At 40.0% G+C, this 17,884-nt stretch overlaps 1 pseudogene; it reads left to right on the forward strand.

The window, feature by feature from the left end:
* The first annotated feature begins 16,403 nt into the window (after positions 1 to 16,403).
* LOC132515569 (traB domain-containing protein-like) lies at positions 16,404 to 17,391 on the forward strand (annotated as a pseudogene).
* The last annotated feature ends 493 nt before the right edge of the window (positions 17,392 to 17,884 follow it).

The raw sequence follows: 17,884 nt of genomic DNA on the forward strand, positions 1-17,884 counted from the left end.
AGGGTCAGGTTCCTGCGAGCCTCAGGTTGCAACATTTCTGTTAGCCAATCAATACATAACCTTGTTTTATGTGTTTCTCTTTAAAGACGCCTTCTCTAATATATATTGTTGACTCACTAACATTGAACTCACGGCCAACAGCACTATAACTCACGCCTGAATGAAGCTCATCTAACTCACCTATTTTCTCCCCGGGGCCCACCGCAACTTTCTTGTGCTTGGGAACACTAGACAGCACTTCATCGCTATGCCTGGGGGGCCTTTTAAAATAGTAAAATCACCAGAAAAAGCACAAAAATGCAAAAAAAGAAAAATGGGGCGGGGCATTAAATAGACTTCAGATAAGACACTTGTTTATAGTATAAGAGCTGAAACAAGAGTGTTGCCTTGTTCAACCTCAGCTGAGAATGTGCATGTCAGGCCACTCAGTTTTTTTGCTGCTCTGGACATGTCCATAAATGACTGTGAAAGTATTGACTTTGGTGTTACAAATAAATTTTACCAAGCAGGGGAATTCATGAACATGGAATCTGTGAATAGTGAGGATCGACTGTATATATACTTGCTAGTCTATCTGTGTACACACACTCACACTCACACACACACACACACACAGAAATGACATGTTACTCAGAGGTTAGGGACTCAACCTAGAGGCAGAAAACACCAGTTAGATTTGACCTGATGCTTCAGAACAGAGACACGTGAAGACGAGTTCCTTTGAGGTTGTCTCATCATTATATTGGACTTCTAAGCATTTATAAGTGACCAGGGTAGGGAGGTGCACACTGGTGTTTCTAAATCTGCAGTTGTACTGAGCTTTTTTAGGACATAAGTCATTAAGTTGTTTGGCTAGACTCTGGGAAGACCTTCAACTCTTCTCAAGTGGACAGAAAATGGTAACATGAAATAGGGCCAGGTGTGAATGTAATACATTTAGAATAAATAGTTATGACACAACAGGCTCCAGGTCTCGGGATGGCTCTTGGGGTGGGAAGTCAGCGTACACCCTTAAGCAACTCTGAACAAGGTACTGTAAAAGTCAAGGTGGCTGGTCTCTTGCTAGGCAACATCCTATCACTCACCAGATCCACCAAGTTGGACACCTGAGAGGTACCTTAAACTACCTTTCCTTTCAACATTTGTGATTCTGCTTCTTTTATATCTCTTTAACCAGGCCATTGGTCATTTTCTGGACCATCTCCAACCAGAGGTGACCACAACTATCATTCAGGTATGGACCATGAGCATTATGTAAGAGGAAAGAGCATATTTGCTTACGTTTCTAGTGCTACACATTAGGCCCTAGACCCTGGGTAGATAGGTGGGTGGGTGAATGGTGAAGTAAAAATTGTCTTTGGTTAATATTTTTTCTTATTATCCAGGAGTAACAATCAGTGGTCTATCACTTTCTTATCTGTTAAATTGGACCACTTAGTGAGAAATAATGATGGTGATAATGATAAAAATACTATTGATAGCTAGCTATATAAATATATCAGGCATTGGGCCAAGTGTTTTATTTTTATCAGAGTAACAATGTACCTGATAAAATGTTGTGGTTTTCCCACAAACATATTATTTTGAAAAATTTAAAAGATGATTGAGAGCTTTCCTGGTGGCGCAGTGGTTGAGAATCTGCCTGCCAATGCAGGGGATACGGGTTCGGGCCCTGGTCTGGGAAGATCCCACATGCTGCGGAGCAACTAGGTCCGTGAGCCACAACTACTGAGCTTGTGCGTCTGGAGCCTGTGCTCCGCAACAAGAGAGGCTGCGACAGTGAGAGGCCCGCGCACCGCGATGAAGAGTGGCCCCTGCTTGCCACAACTAGAGAAAGCCCTCGCACAGAAACGAAGACCCAACACAACCAAAAATAAATAAATAAATTTAAAAAAAAAAGATGATTGAAAAGTTGAAAGAAAAGTACAGTGAACATCTACATACCCTTTATCTAGTCTCACCAATTACATTTTGTTACATTTCTTTATTTTCTTATCACTGTCAGTCTATCAACTATCTCTGTATCTACCCACCCATCTATCATCTACCTATCTTATTATTTATTTTTGCTGAATAATTTAAAAATATATTACAGATATTGTATTGCTTTATACCTATATACTTCATCATGTATCTCCTAAGAATTAAAGGCATTCTTCTATATAATCATAATACCATTATAATAACTAGGGAATCTAAAGTTAATTCAAAACTATCATCTATTATGCAGTCCATATTTAAATTTCATGTACTTAGTTTAAAAGAATAAATATCCATATAAGTCTTTGAAGGGAAGGCAGCACTTTTCCTTTCTCTTGATTTTTTTTCTCCCTCAGGCAACCATTTCCAACTCTTTTAGCTGTTTTCTTCCAGTATTATCCATGTTTCTAAATAACACGCTTATTTTGTTTTTTTAAAAAAAATCTACTTACCATTTGTTAACTTCTTTTTGTGTAAGAAGAGGATTTATCTCTCTTATCTCCCAAAACACATTTCTTTCTATCTTCCTAATATGATTATATTATCATTTTTGGGTAATATTAGTATGCAGTATTTATGTTATTATGGTTGTATTAATCTCAGCTTGAGTTACATAGTGTATCATGATTACATTTCTTTTCTTGTACAACTTTGTTGTTTTCCTTGGGTTATAATTGCCCTGATTTGTCATTTACTTGGTTTTCTATGTACCTATCACTATTTTATCCCCAAGCTCCCTGGCAGAATTATAATTTTCTCTTAAATATGTTGACACGTAAAATTATGTATTGATTTAATTCTTGGTCCTCCTGCTCCAACTTGGTTTCTCGCTCGTCTGTCACCCTGGAACTTCCCTTCATCATCACATTGGAAATTCCCTTGACTCTCTCCTGTATTAAATTCTTGATTCCCTGGATGCCAGGATTTCTCTTTTTTGATTTGCTCCCTCATCTTGGTGGAGAACATCCTTTAGCAGTTTTCTGAGGAAGGGTTCATGGGAGGCACTATTTTTGAGATCTTGTATGTGTGAGGTGATTTTCTATTATATCCTCCCACTTTCTTAAGAGTTTGGCTGAATATAAAATTATAGAATGGAGATCATCTCTCCCCTGACTCTCAGGATTTTTAACGTATTTCTCCATTGTTTCCGCCTTGCAGTGTTGATATTGAGAAGTCTGATGCTAGTCTTGTTCCTGATTTTTTGAGTGTCAGTTGGTGGGTGATGTTTTCCATCCTTTGTTCTGGTACTTGGGGACCCTTTCAATCTGGAAATTCATGTCCTGGTTTATTGCTTCAATAATTTCCCCTCTTGGTTTCTCTCTTTCTGGAGCTTCTGTTATTTTTTTAAACTTTTTATTGGGGTATAGTTGATTTACAATGTTGTGCTAGTTTCAGGTGTGCAGCACAGTGCATCTGTTACACATGTATATACATCCACTCTTGTTTAGATTCTTTTCCCACATAGGCCGTGACAAAGTATTGAGTAGAGTTCCCTGTGCTGTACAGTAGGTACTTATTAGGAGCTTCTGTTTTTCAAATATTGGCTGTTCTCATTGGTGTTATAATCTTCTTGTACTTTCCCCCATTTTTCACTTCTCTGGTGCTCTGTGCGTCTCTTTGGAGGTTCCCTTAACTTACTCTTACAACCGTTCTACTGAGTTGTTTACTTGTTATAATATTTTTAGTTTTCAAGAGTTCTTTTAATATTTCTCTTTAATCATTATAAGTTCTTGTTTTAAGGATACAATAGTTTTCCCTATATCTCTGAGGATATTAGTTACAGGTTTTAAAAAAAAATCTATCAATACCTTGTTTCTATTTCCCAATTTTTCCCCCCTGCTTTGCTTATGTTAGTCTTTCTTTCATGATAGAGCAGTTCCTCAAATATCTGGTGAGCCCTAGTGCCTTTCGTATTTAAAAGGGAGGCACCAAAATGCTCAATGGAAGTTCCATGCGTATAGCTTTATGGACTAGTGACTTCCCAGTATTGCTACTAGGGAAAGAAAGGAAGAATGGTGAACCCAGGCAAACAGGACTACAGACCCCTACACTTAGGTGAGAGATCTGCATGAATCCTCAAATCCCAACTGAAGCCCCTTAACTTATTTGGTGTTGAACCTCATGAACTAGCAGAGTGCCTGGCTTGCAGTGGGCATAAATCAGTGACTGAAGTATAAGCAAATCACTAAATTTTGGAATTACACACCTCAGTATCTTGTTTAACTTCCATGTGTTCATACCCAGATCCCTGTGTATTGCTTCTGGCACTTCTGGTCTGAGGTGCTCCAGAGAGGCTGGGGATGAATGGTGGATATAACCCATGAAAAGAAGTTATAGAGATCTGTGTTTGTCAGTCAGGGAAACTGAGCGTTGAACAGAGATGTCTTCTCTCCTTTTGTAACATCAGTGTCTTCAGTGGGGACTCACCAAGTTCTTGATATGGAAGCTCCCTGAACATTGAACACAGTCAGTTTAGACAAACTTCAATAAATTTCATCTTATCAGTGGAGGACCAGCTCTTGAAACTAGTCCTCCCACCTCAGAAAAGGGGGGCAAGCGCTTATAAACAGGCATAAATGTTGTGGACCTGCAGCCCCTTCTCCAATATCCCAACACCAGCAGTGCCTGTTCATGCTAAAGTGAGGAGAGGTTGGGTCTTGGCTGCACCTTCAGTGAGGAATCCATACATATATCAGGCAACCCAGACATATAGCTGACATTTACCAGGCACTTACTATGCACCACAAACCACTTTAAGCCTTTTGTAGATGAACTTATTTTATCCTCTCTAGACACCATGAGAAGATAACTTTATTTCATAGCTATGAAACAGAGGCACAGAAATTATAAGTTATGTTCCCAAGATCACATAGCTTATAAAATGCCCATATTAGTTATCTATTGCTGCATAACAAACTACCAGTAGTACCCCCTTATCTGCAGTTTCACTTTCTGTAGCTTCAGTTACCCATGGTCAACTGTGGTCCAAAAATATTAAATGGAAAGTTCCAGAAAGAGACAACTCATAAGTTGTAAGGTACATGTCATTCTGAGTAGTGTGATGAAATCTCTCGCCATTCTGCTCTGTCCTGCCCAGGACATGAGTCATCTGTTTGTCCAGTGTACAATAAGATATTTTGACAGAAAGAGAGAGAGATAGAGGGAGAGAGAGAGACCACATTCAGAAAACTTTTATTACAGTATAATTGTTCTATTTTATTATTTGTGATTATTGTTAGTTTCTTACTGTACTTAATTTATAGATTAAATTTTATCATAGGTATTATATATAGGAAGAAACATAGTATATGTAGGGTTTGGTACCATCCATAGATTCAGGCAACAACTGGGGATCTTGGGACGTATCCCCCCGTGGGTAAGGGGAGAGTATTGTATTCCCAAATCTAGCATCTTAAAAAAACAAAATTATTTCACAGTTTCTGTGGGTCAGAAATCTAGGTATGGCTTAGCTGGGTCCTCTTGCTCAGGGTTCCTTACAAGGCTGCAGTCAATGTGTCCACTAGGGCTGCTAGTCATCTCAAGGCTCAACTAGAGGAGGATCCGTTTCCAAGCTCACTCACGTGGCTGTCAGAAGGATGCAGGTCCTTGGGTTTGTTGGACTGAGGGTATGTGATTCTTACCATAGGGCAGCTGAAAACATGACACTTGGCTTCCATCAGGGCCAGCAAGAGAAAAAGCAAGAGAGAGAGAACAAGATGGCTTCTAGAATTTTTCTGCAACCCAGTCTTGGAAATGACATCCCATGATGGTTGCCATAGTCTCCTCAGAAGAGAAGCAAGCCTTCAAGTCCAGTCCTTGCTCAAGGGAAGGAGATTACACAAAGGAGTAAATATGCCAGCTGGCTGGAATCACTGACGGTCATTTTAGAAGCTGCCTACCACCATGGCAATGATGTAGGCAGTGAAGTTCCAGAGCTGCCTTCCTAACACCAAGCTGTTTCACAAGATGCAAAGGAATGGTAAACACAGAACTCAGGAAAAGCGTTTTTCCTTTTGATGGAAGGGAAGGAGATAGAGTGAGGAGGAGCATATAGGTGGATGTAGCAATACTGATGATATCCTAGTTTTTAAGGCGGTATTCACTTTACTATACACTGTATAACTCACACGCAGATTACATATTTTCTTTTGGATGTACCAAATATTACATGACAAATTATTATTATTTTATAATTTGTTTACTTGTTTCCTTGTGGAAAGAGATAAGAGAAAACACTCACTCTCAAGAATCAAGCATCTCTGTGTGCTTGAATTGGTGATATGCAACAGGATTGCACATGAGAAATGACTGGGGAACTTTTTCTTTTTTCTTTCTTTTGTATTTATTTATTTATTTTTGGCTGCATTGGGTCTTCATTGCTGTGCACGGGCTTTCTCTAGTTGCAGCAAGCTGGGGCTACTCTTCATTGCGGTGCGTGGGCTTCTCATTGCAGTGGCTTCCCTTGTTGTGGAGCATGGGCTCTAGGTGTGCAGGCTTCAGTAGTTGTGGCTGGTGGGCTCTAGAGTGCAGGCTCGGTAGTTGTGGCACACGGGTTTAGTTGCTCTACAGCAATATAGGGTCTTCCTGGACCAGGGCTCGAACCCGTGTCCCCTGCACCGGCAGGCAGATTCTTAACCACTACTTCACCAGGCAAGCCCCGAACTTTTTCTTTTTTAATTATTTTTTTAGAGCAGTTTTAGGTTTATAGAAAAATTTAGTGGAAGGTACAAAGAGTTCCCCATCCCTAGTTTCCCCTGTTATTGAAGTATTGCATTATTGTGGAACATTTGTTATAATTGATGACAATATTTATACATCATTATTAACAAAAGCCCGTAGTTTACATTAGGATTCACTCTTGTGTTGTACGTTCTATGGGTCTTGACAAATGCATAATGGCAAATATCTACCATTATAGAATCGTAAAGAATAATTTCACTGCCCTAAAAATTCCCTTTGCTCCACCTATTCGTCCCTTCCTCTCCCCAACTCCTGGCAATCACTGATCTTTTTACTGTCTCTGTAGTTTTGCCTTTTACAGATATCATATAGTTGGAATCATACAGTATGTAGACCTTTCCAGACTGGCTTCCTTCATTCAACAATATGCATTTAAGTTTCCTCCGTGTCTTTACATGGCTTGATAGGTCATTTGTCTTTATCTCCGAATAGTGTTCCATTGTTTGGATATACTACAGTTTAACTATTCACCTATTGAAAGACATATTTGTTATCTTGGCAATTATGAATAAAGCTGCTATAAACATTTGTGTGCAGGCTTTTCTGTGGATAGACATTTTCAACTCATTTGGGTAAATACCAAGGAGTGCAATTACTGGATTGTACATTAAGAGTATGTCTGGTTTTGTAAGAAACTGCTAAACTGTCTTCCAAAGTGGCTGTACCATTTTGCATTCCCACCAGAACCTAATGAGTATTCCTGTTGCTCCACATCCTTGTCAATATTTGTTGTCAGTGTTTTGGATTTTGCCATTCTAATAGGTGTGAAGTGGTATCTTGTTTTAATTTGCAGTTCCCTAATGGCATGTGATATTTAGCATCTTTTCCTATGTTTATTTGCCATTTTTATGTTTTCTTTGGTGAGATGTCTGTTTAGATCTCTTGCCCATTTTTAAAGTGGGTAGTTTTTTTCTTGTTAAGTTTTAAAAGTTCTTCATATATTTTGAGTACAAATCATTTATCAGGTATGTGTTTTGCAAATATTTTCTTCCATTGTGGCTTTTCTTTTTTTTCATTCAACAGTGTGTCTTGCAGAGCAGGAATTTTTAGTTTTAATGAAGTTTAATGAATAAACATTTTTTTCATTCATAGATTGTGCTTTTGGTGTTGTATCTAAAAGTTCATCTCCAAGCCCATGGTTACGTGGATTATCTCTTATGTTATCTTCTAGTTTTATAGTTTTGTGCTTTACATTTATATCTGTGATCCATTTTTGAGTTAAATTTTGCAAAGGGTGTAAAGTTTGTGTCTAAATTCTTTGTTTGTTTTTGCATGTGGCTGTCCGGTTTTTCTAGCATCATTTGTTGAAAAGACTATCTTTTCTCCATTGTATTGCCTTTGCTCTTTTGACAAAGATCAGTTGGCTGTGTTTGTGTGGATCTATTTCTGGGCTCTCTATTTTGTCCCATTAATTTATCTGTTCTCTCACTAATACCATGTCATCTTGATTACTTTAGCTTTATAGTAAGTCTTTAAGTCAAGTAGTGTCAGTCCTGTGACTTTATTGCTCTCCTTCAGTATTGTGTTGGCTATCGTAGGCCTTTTGCTTCTCCATATAAACTTCAGAATCATTTTGTTGATATCCACAAAATAACTTGCTTGGATTTTGACTGTATTGTATTGAATCTCTAGGTCAAGTTGGGAAGAACTGACATCTTAACAATGTTGTCTTCCTATACATGAACGATGATGATTTTTAGACAGCTTTATTGAGAGATAACTCACATTGCCACACAATTAAACCATTTAAAGTGTAGATTTCAATGTTTTTTAGTATATTCACAAGTTTGTGTAACTATCAACACTATCTAATTTTAGAAACTTTTTGTCTCCCTAAAATAAACTCCATGCCTGTTAGTACTCCCCATTTCCTCCCAACCACTGCTCCAGCCCAACCACTAATATACTTTCTCTCTCTACAGACTTTCCAATTCTGGACTTTTCTGGACATTTTATATAAATGGATAGTTCATATAAACACAAGGTGTTGTTTTTTGAGACTAGCTTCTTTCACTTAACATAATGTTTCAATGTTAATATGTATATTAACAAATATTTGTTAATGTACAATTTGTTAATATTGTACATTATTTGTTAATAATTGTACAATTACTTGTTCTTATTGTGGAATAATATTTCATTATATAGATATACCAGATTTTATTTAACCATTCATCAGTTGATGGGCATTTGGATTGTTTCTACTTTTTGGCTGTTATGACTAATGCTGCCATGAACATTTGTGTACAAGCGTATGAATATATGTTTTCATTTCTCTTGGGTATATGCCTAGGAGTGGAATTGCCGAGTCACATGGTAACTTTATATTTAACGTTTTGAGTCGCTGCCAAACTCTTATGCAAAGTGGCTGCACCATTTAAAAATCTGCCAGCGAAGTGTGAGGCTTCTAATTTCTCCACATTCTCACCAATGTTTGTCATTGCCTGTATTTTAAATTATAGCCACTGTAGTGGGTGTAAAGTGGTATCCAACTGTGGTTTTGATTTGCATTTCCCTATGAATAATGATGTTGAATATCTTTTTATGCACTTATTGATCATTTGTATATCTTCCTTGGAAAAATATCTATTCAGATCCTTACCCACTTAAAAACTGTGTTATTTGTTTCTGTCATTGTTAGTTTTAAGAATTTTAAAATATATTCTGAATATAAGTCCCATATTAGGTATAAGATTTGCAAATATTTTATTTCATTCCATGGGTCATCTTTTCACTTTCTTGATGGTGTCATTTGTGGCACAAAAGTCTTAATATTGATACAGTCCAATTTCCTTTTTTCCCCCCTTTTATTGCTTGTACTTTCGTTATAGTATTTAGAAACCATTTCTTAATCCAAAGTCACAAATTGGCTTCTATGTTTTTGTTTAAGACTTTTATAACTTAGCACTTGTATTTAAGTCTGTGATCCATTTTGAGTCAATTTCTGTATATAATTGAGGAAGGAGTGCAAATTTATTCATTTGCTTGTGGATATCCAGTTGTCCCAGCTTCATTTGTTGAAAGAGTGTTCTTTCTCCATTGAGTTGTCTTGCCGCTTTTGTTGAAAATCAACTGATTATAAATGTAAAGGTTTATTTCTAGACCCTCAATTCCATTCCATTGATCTATCCTTATGCCAGTACCACACTGTCTTGATTGCAGTGTAATTTTGCAGCAAGTTTTGAACTTGGGGAGTGTGAGTCTTCCAACTTGTTTTAACAAGATTCTTTTGGCTATTCTGGGTCCCTTTAATTTGCATATGAATTTGAAGATCAGCTTTTCTGTTTCTGCAAAAAAGGAAGTTAGGATTTTGATAGGGGTTGTGTTAAATCTGTAGATAAATTTTGTGAGTATTGCTATCTTAATATTAACCCTTCCAATCCATGAACATGGAATGTCTTTCCATTCATTTATATCTTTAATTTCTTTCAACAATGTTTTGTAGTTTTAAGTGTACAAGTCTTGTACTTCCTTTTCCTGACTATGTTGTTCTTTTTCATTCTATTTCTTAGTATGAAATAGCATGCTATTGTAAATGGAATTGAACTCAATTTTCCATAATGTTTATTGCCAATGTATAGAAATAAAACATTTTTATATATTAATCATGTGTGTTGCATCTTTGCTGAGTGCCCCCCCCCGCCCCAGTGCAATATTGAATAGAAGTGGCAAGAGTGGACATCCTTTTCTTGTTCCTGACATTAGGAGAAAAGCGCTCAGACTTTCACCGTTAAGTAAGATGCTGTGGGTTTTCTTCGATCCCTTTAGCAAGTTGAAAAAGTTTCCTTCTATTTATAATTTCTTGAGGTTTTTTTTTTAATATTGAAAGGTTATTGGATTCTGTCAAATTATTTTTCTGCATCTTTTGAAATGATATTTTTTGCCATTTATTCTATTAATATGGTGCGTTACATGAATTGATTTTCAGATAGTAAACTAATTTGCCTTCCTGGGATAAATCTCATTTGGTTATGGTATAGAATCCTTTTCACATGCTGCTGGCATCAGCTTACTAGTATTTTGTTAGTGATTTGTGCAAATATATTCGTAAGGGATACTGGTATGTAGTTTTCTTATGACGTCTTTGTTTTGTTTTGATATCGGGGTAGTAATGACCTCATAGAATGAATTGAGAAATGTTTCTCTTCTATTTTTTAGGAAGATTTCATGAGGGATTGGTACTGATTCTTCTTTGAGTTTTGGTAGAATTTACCAGTGAACTTATTTGGGCCTCGGCTTTCCCTTGTGGGAAGTTTTAAAATTACAAATTTGATTTCTTTACTTGTTACAGGTATATTCAGATTTTCTATTGCTTCTCAGGTCAGTTTTGGTAATTTGTGTTTTTCTAAGAACTTCCTATTTCATCTATTTTATCTGATTTGTTGGCATAAAGTTATTTGTAGTATTCCTTTACAATTCTTTTTATTTCTGTAAGGCTGGTAGGGATGTTCTCATTTTCATTCCTAATTTTAGTGTCAAGTATTCTTTCTCTGCTTTTTTCTTGGTCACTCTAGTTAAAGGTTTGTCAATTTTCTTAGTCTTTTTAAAGGACCAAATTTTTGTTTTTATTTTTTAAATCATTTTTCTATTCTCTATTTCATTTTTTCTGCTCTAATCTTTATTCTTTCTTTCCTTCTGCTTTTTTTTAGGGGTTTAGTTTACTCTTATTTTTCTAGTTGAAAGACTAGGTTATTAATTTGAGTTCTTTCTCATTTTTAAAAAAATAGTTTTGGGGCTTCCCTGGTGGTGCAGTGGTTGAGAGTCCGCCTGCCGATGCAGGGGACACGGGTTCGTGTCCCGGTCCAGGAAGATCCCACATGCCGCGGAGCGGCTGGGCCCGTGAGCCATGGCCGCTGAGCCTGCGCATCCGGAGCCTGTGCTCCGCAACGGGAGAGGCCACAACAGTGAGAGGCCCGCGTACCGCAAAAAAAAAAAAAAAAAAAAAAGTCCCTCTTTATCTCTAGTAACATGAAACCTCTTCCCTACAGGCAAACTGGGAATAGAGTGATTGTGTCCCCAGTCATCTCAGCCTGCTGAGCCTAGAGTAGAGCTTTTCCCCTATAAGTAGGGGCTGAGTGAGGGAAGGGAGACTGGTCCTCTCTGCAGCATCAACCAGAATAGAACTTCTGCAACCTGGGGCTGGGGAGGGGGATGAGCAAAACCAGTGGACTGCCCCCTGACAAGATGAAACAGGAGCTCCACACTGGGAGCTGGAGGGAGAGGGAGCCCTCTTCTTCTTGGACACATTGACTTGGGGCAGAGCTTCTGTAATGTAGAGCTGTGGGGTAGGGGGTAAGGGAGTGAGTTGTGGCTCAGATACCATAGACTCTCACTGTTCTTACTGAGGTTTAGTAGATTTTCTAGAGTGAATGTTTCTCCCATTGCTGTACATATTTAGGACAATTTCTAGAGACTTTAAATAATTTTTTAAAAATAATTTTCACCAATTAAATAGTTGTTTTGCTGGAGAGAGAGAGAGTCTGCCAAGCTCCTTTTGCACCTTTCAGGAAGTACTTCCCCTTCATGTATATTTTTAAAAGAATAAGTAGGACTAGGTGTAGCTTGCTTGGGTTGAACACCACCCAGCTATTCTCGACAGTTGAGGTTGCTGTGACCAGAAAGGAGGAAAAATGAGACATAGTCCTTGGTGGCACTAAATTATAAAGAAATAGAAGTTGGCTGCTGATGGGTTTCCCTGGTGGTGCAGTGGTTAAGAATCCGCCTGCCAATGCAGGGGGTATGGGTTTGAGCCCTAGTCCGGGAAGATTCCACATGCCGCAGAGCAACTAAGCCCGTGTGCCACAACTACTGAGTCCACATTCTGCAACTACCGAAGCCCATGCGCCTAGAGCCCGTGCTCCACAACGAGAGAAGCCACTGCTATGAGAAGCCCACATACCACAGCAAAGAGTAGCCCCTGCTTACCGCAACTAGAGAAAGCCTGTGCGCAGCGGCAAAGACCCAACACAGCCAAAAATAAAATTAAAAAAAAAAGAAAGAAGAAGAAGTTGGCTGCTGAGTGGCCACATATTTGCCTTTCACTTCTCTGAGAAATCAGTCTCGTTACTCAGCAACTCAAAATTATGGCAGCAGTAAAAGTGCAATTGCATTTGTGTGAAGGCCTAACGTAGCCTAGTGCTTTGGATTGCTGTATAAGCTCAGTGCACAAATGCCAAGGCAGGAGGTTGATTAGCAAGAGGCCATTGATTAAAAAAAAAATCAAATTATGTAGTTAAAAGGGAAAGTGGAACTTGGTAGAAAGGAAGAAATGCCATTCCCAAACTGGGTGACTCTTGTTGGAAGAAGACCTAGTTAGTGGTGGGCTGATGTAGGCCAGGGAGGTCTCAGATCCAGAGGGCAGGCATGTTTACCAGGGAAGGAGATTCACTTGGTGGCGGTATGATCAGAAGCCCAAGGGTGTTGCACCAGCCAGGCAAGGACGTGCCAGGATGGAGTAGTCTCAGCAGGTGGTTAGCTTGCTGCTTGTAGGACACCCCCTGCACCTCGGCCCCTCATAGCCTTGGGAAAATGCATGCTGAGGCATGAGACAGATCCCCAGTGTTCATGGGGCACAAGATCAGAATGGGTCCAAGCACCAAGGCTGACAAGATGAATCTTGAACAGCAAGCTATGGGCTTCTTAAATTCTTCTAAGTACCAGATGATTGGGTTTTGAGCCTGGGGTGTAGCTAAATCTGTGGTGGAAGCTGATTGGCTATAGCTGTAGGCATTTGAGACTCTTGGGGACAGAGAATTATGTAGGAGAATACAGCTCTCCTTAGTTGGCAATTCAGGTAATAATAATAATCACAGTAGTCATAGTAGTAGTGGCACATAATCACAATAGTCACAGTAGACATAGTGCAACAGCACCTATATACCACTTATAATGTGCCAAGCTCTCTTTCTAAGCATACATTTAATCTTTAGGAAAATCTCATGAAGTAAGTAACATTATTACCCCATTTTAGAGATGAGAAAGCTAGAGGCATAGAACATTTAAGTAGTTGGGCCTGTATTGCACTGCCAGCACTTATTGGAGACAGAGCTGAAACCCAAGCATCTGCTCCATGGTCCGTATCTTCCTACTGCATCTGTCACATCAGATGATTTCTGAACTTTTTTACTCATCCCTAAGTGGGAAGAACAATAGACACCTCATCAGAATGTAGAGAAGATTAAATATCTGTGGGAGTACATGTAAGCCAGAAATTATGCTCCCTACGTTCATTATTCATGATTGCTACAATCCCCAGGCTACCCTCAAATACAACCCCTCTGCCTGCTTCTTCTTCTTCTTCTTCTTTTAAATAAATGATTGCTTTTATTTATTTATTTTTGGTTGTGCTGGGTCTTCATTGCTGTGTGAGGGCTTTCTCTAGTTGCGGTGAGTGGGGGCTACTCTTCATTGTGGTGTGTGACCTTCTCATTGTGGTGGCTTCTCTTGTTGTTGAACACGGGCTCTACGCGCATGGGCTTCAGTAGTTGTGGCACGTGGGCTCAGGAGTTGTGGCTCATGGACTCTAGAGCGCAGGCTCAGTAGTTGTGGCACACATAGGCTTAGTTGCTTTGTGGCATTTGGGATCTTCCTGGACCAGGGATCGAACCCATGTTCCCTGCATTGGCAGGTGGATTCTTAACCACTGTACCACCGGGGAAGTCACTGCCTGCTTTTTTTTTTTTTTTTTAACATCTTTATTGGAGTATAATTTCTTTACAATGTTGTGTTAGTTTCTGCTGTATAACAAAGTGAATCAGCTATATGCATAGATATATCCCCATATCCCCTCCCTCTTGCATCTTCCTCCCACCCTCCTTATCCCACCCCTCTAGGTGGTCGCAAAGCACCGAGCTGTGCTATGCAGCGGCTTCCCACTAGCTATCTATTTTACATTTGGTAGTGTATATATGTCAATGTTACTCTCTTACTTCGACCCAGCTTACCCTTCTCCCTCCCCGTGCCCTCAAGTCCATTCTCTAGGTCTTGTGTCTTTATTCCTGTCCTGCTCCTAGGTTCATCAGAACCATTTTTTTTTTTTTAGATTCCATATATATGCGTTAGCACATGGTTTTTGTTTTTCTCTTTCTGACTTATTTCACTCTGTATGACAGAGTTTAGGTCCATCTGCCTCACTACGGATAACTCAATTTCGTTTCTTTGTATGGCTGAGCAATATTCCATTGTATATATGCGCCACATCTTCTTTATTCATTCATCTGTTGATGGACACTTAGGTTACTCCCATGTCCTGGCTATTGTAAATAGAGCTGCAATGAACATTGTGGTACATGACTCTTTTTGAATTATGGTTTTCTCAGGGTATATGCCCAGTAGTGGGATTGCTGGGTAATATGGTAGTTCTATTTTTAGTTTTTTAAGGAACCTCCATACTGTTCTCCATAGTGGCTGTATCAATTTACATTCCCACCAACAGAGCAAGAGTGTTCCCTTTTCTCCGCACCCTCTCCAGCATTTGTTGTTTGTAGGTTTTTTGATGATGGCCACTGACTGGTGTGAGGTGATAGCTCATTGTGGTTTTCTTTTGTTTTTGTTTTTTGCGGTACGTGGGCCTCTCACTGTTGTGGCCTCTCCCGTTGCGGAGCACAGGCTCCGGACGCGCAGGCTCAACGGCCATGGCTCACAGGCCCAGCCGCTCTGCGGCATGTAGGATCTTCCCGGACCGGGGCACGAACCTGTGTCCCCTGCATTGGCAGGCGGACTCTCAACCACTGCGCCACCAGGGAATCCCCTCATTGTAGTTTTGATTTGTATTTCTCTACTGATTAGTGATGTGCATCCTTTCATGTGTTTGTTGGAAATCTGTATATCTTCTTTGTAGAAATGTCTATTTAGGTCTTCTGCCCATTTTTGGATTGGGTTGGTGTTTTTTTTTTTTTTTTCATATTGAGCTGCATGAGTTGCTTCTAAATTTTAGAGATTAATCCTTTGTTGCTTCGTTTGCAAATATTTTCTTCTATTCTGATGGTTGTCTTTTCATCTTGGTTATGGTTTCCTTTGCTATGCAAAAGCTTTTAAGTTTCATTAGGTCCCATTTGTTTATTTTTGTTTTTATTTCCATTTCTCTAGGAGGTGGGTCAAAAAGGATCTTTCTGTGATTTATGTCATAGAGTGTTCTGCCTATGTTTTCCTCTAAGAGTTTTATAGTGTCTGACCTTACATTTAGGTCTTTAATCCATGTTGAGTTTATTTTTGTGTATGGTGTTAGGGAGTATTCTAATTTCATTCATGTATATGCAGCTGTCCAGTTTTCCCAGCACCACTTATTGAAGAGGCTGTCTTTTCTCCATTGTATATTCTTGCCTCCTTTATCAAAGATAAGGTGACCATATGTGCGTGGGTTTATCTCTGGACTTTCTATTCTGTCCCATTGATCTATATTTCTGTTTTTGTGCCAGTACCATACTGTCTTGATTACTGTAGCTTTGTAGTATAGTCTGAAGTCAGGGAGCCTGATTCCTCCAACTCTGTTTTTCTTTCTCAAGATTGCTTTGGCTATTTGGGGTCTTTTGTGTTTCTATACAAATTATGAAAATTTTTGTTCTAGTTCTGTGAAAAATGCCATTGGTAGTTTGATAGGGATTGCGTTTAATCTGTATAGTCATTTTCACAATGTTGATTTTTCCAATCCAACAACATGGTATATCTCTCTATCGTTTGTATCATCTTCCCTGGTGACCGAGCTGGTGGCCGAGGACGGGAGCTGGGTGCACATGGTGGGCATGGCGCACTTCAGCGATGACAGCATAAAGGACATGGTGAAGACCATCTGGGAGGTGCAGCCTGACGTGCTGAAGATGAACTAGTGTACACTGCTGCGTGAGGCCAAGGACATCAGCCTGGAGAAGCTGCAGTAAGCCATAAAGCAGAACGGGGTCATGTCGGAACTCATGCAGATGCTGCTGCTGAAGGTGTCCACCCACATCACTGAGAAGCTGGGCATGGCCCCTGGAGGTGAGTTCAGGGAGGTTTTCAAGGAGGCCAGCAAGGTGCCTTTCTGCAAGTTCCACCTGGGTGACCAGCCCATCCCCATCACCTTCAAGAGGGCCATTGCCACCCTCTCCTTCTTGCAGAAGATCAAGCTGGCCTGGGGCCTATGTTTCCTGTCAGACCCTATCAGCAAGGATGATGTGGAGTGGTGCAAGCAGGACTCCCTGGAGCAGATGATGGCTGAGATGATCGGCGAGTTCCCCGACCTGCACTGCACCATCGTGTCTGAGCGGGACATCTATCTGACCTACATGCTGAGGCAGGCGGCCTGGTGCCTGGAGCTGCTGCATGCCTCTGATGCCGAGTGCAGAAAGTGCGTCCCCTCTATGGTGGTGGGCATTGTGGGCATGGGCCATGTCCCTGGCATCGAGAAGAACTGGACCACTGACCTCAACATCCAGGAGATAATGATGGTCCCCCTGCTGTCCGTCTCTGGCAGAGTGTCTTGGCTGACCATGAAGGCCGCCTTTTTGGGCCTCCTGGGCTACGGCCTGTACTGGATGGGGCGCCATGCCAGCAGCCTGGTTTTGTCACTGCCTGCCACCCAGTACTGCCTGCAGAGGGCCCCCGAGGCCTAGTCACACAAGTAGGAAGGACAGAGGGAGCCACCACATCCGTCCAGGGGGCTGCCTGTGGCTGCTCCTGTGACACAGCCAAGGGGCATAGGGGCTGGCCCCCTGAGGAGCTCCTGGGTGCCAACCCCCATGGGGGTCCAGCTTAGCCTCGCCTGCCCTCTCCCAACCGGCCCAAATAAAGAATTATTTCACTGTCAATAAAATAAAATAAAATAAAATAAAATAAAATAAAATAAAATAAAATAAAATAAAATAAAACTACCCTTCATCAGTGTCTTATAGTTTTCTGCATACAGGTCTTTTGTCTCCTTCGGTAGGTTTATTCCTAGGTATTTTACGCTTTTTGTTGCAATGGTAAATGGGAGTGTTTCCTTAATTTCTCTTTCAGATTTTTCATCATTAGTGTATAGGAATGCAAGAGAGTTCTGTGCATTAATTTTGTATCCTGCTACTTTATCAAATTCATTGATTGTCTCTAGTAGTTTTCTAGTAACATCTTTAGGGTTCTCTATGTATAGTATCATGTCATCTGCAAACAGTGACAGTTTTACTTCTTTTCCAGTTTGGATTCCTTTTATTTC

Source organism: Lagenorhynchus albirostris, chromosome 2 (assembly GCF_949774975.1).
Source record: "Lagenorhynchus albirostris chromosome 2, mLagAlb1.1, whole genome shotgun sequence".
NCBI lineage: Eukaryota > Metazoa > Chordata > Mammalia > Artiodactyla > Delphinidae > Lagenorhynchus > Lagenorhynchus albirostris.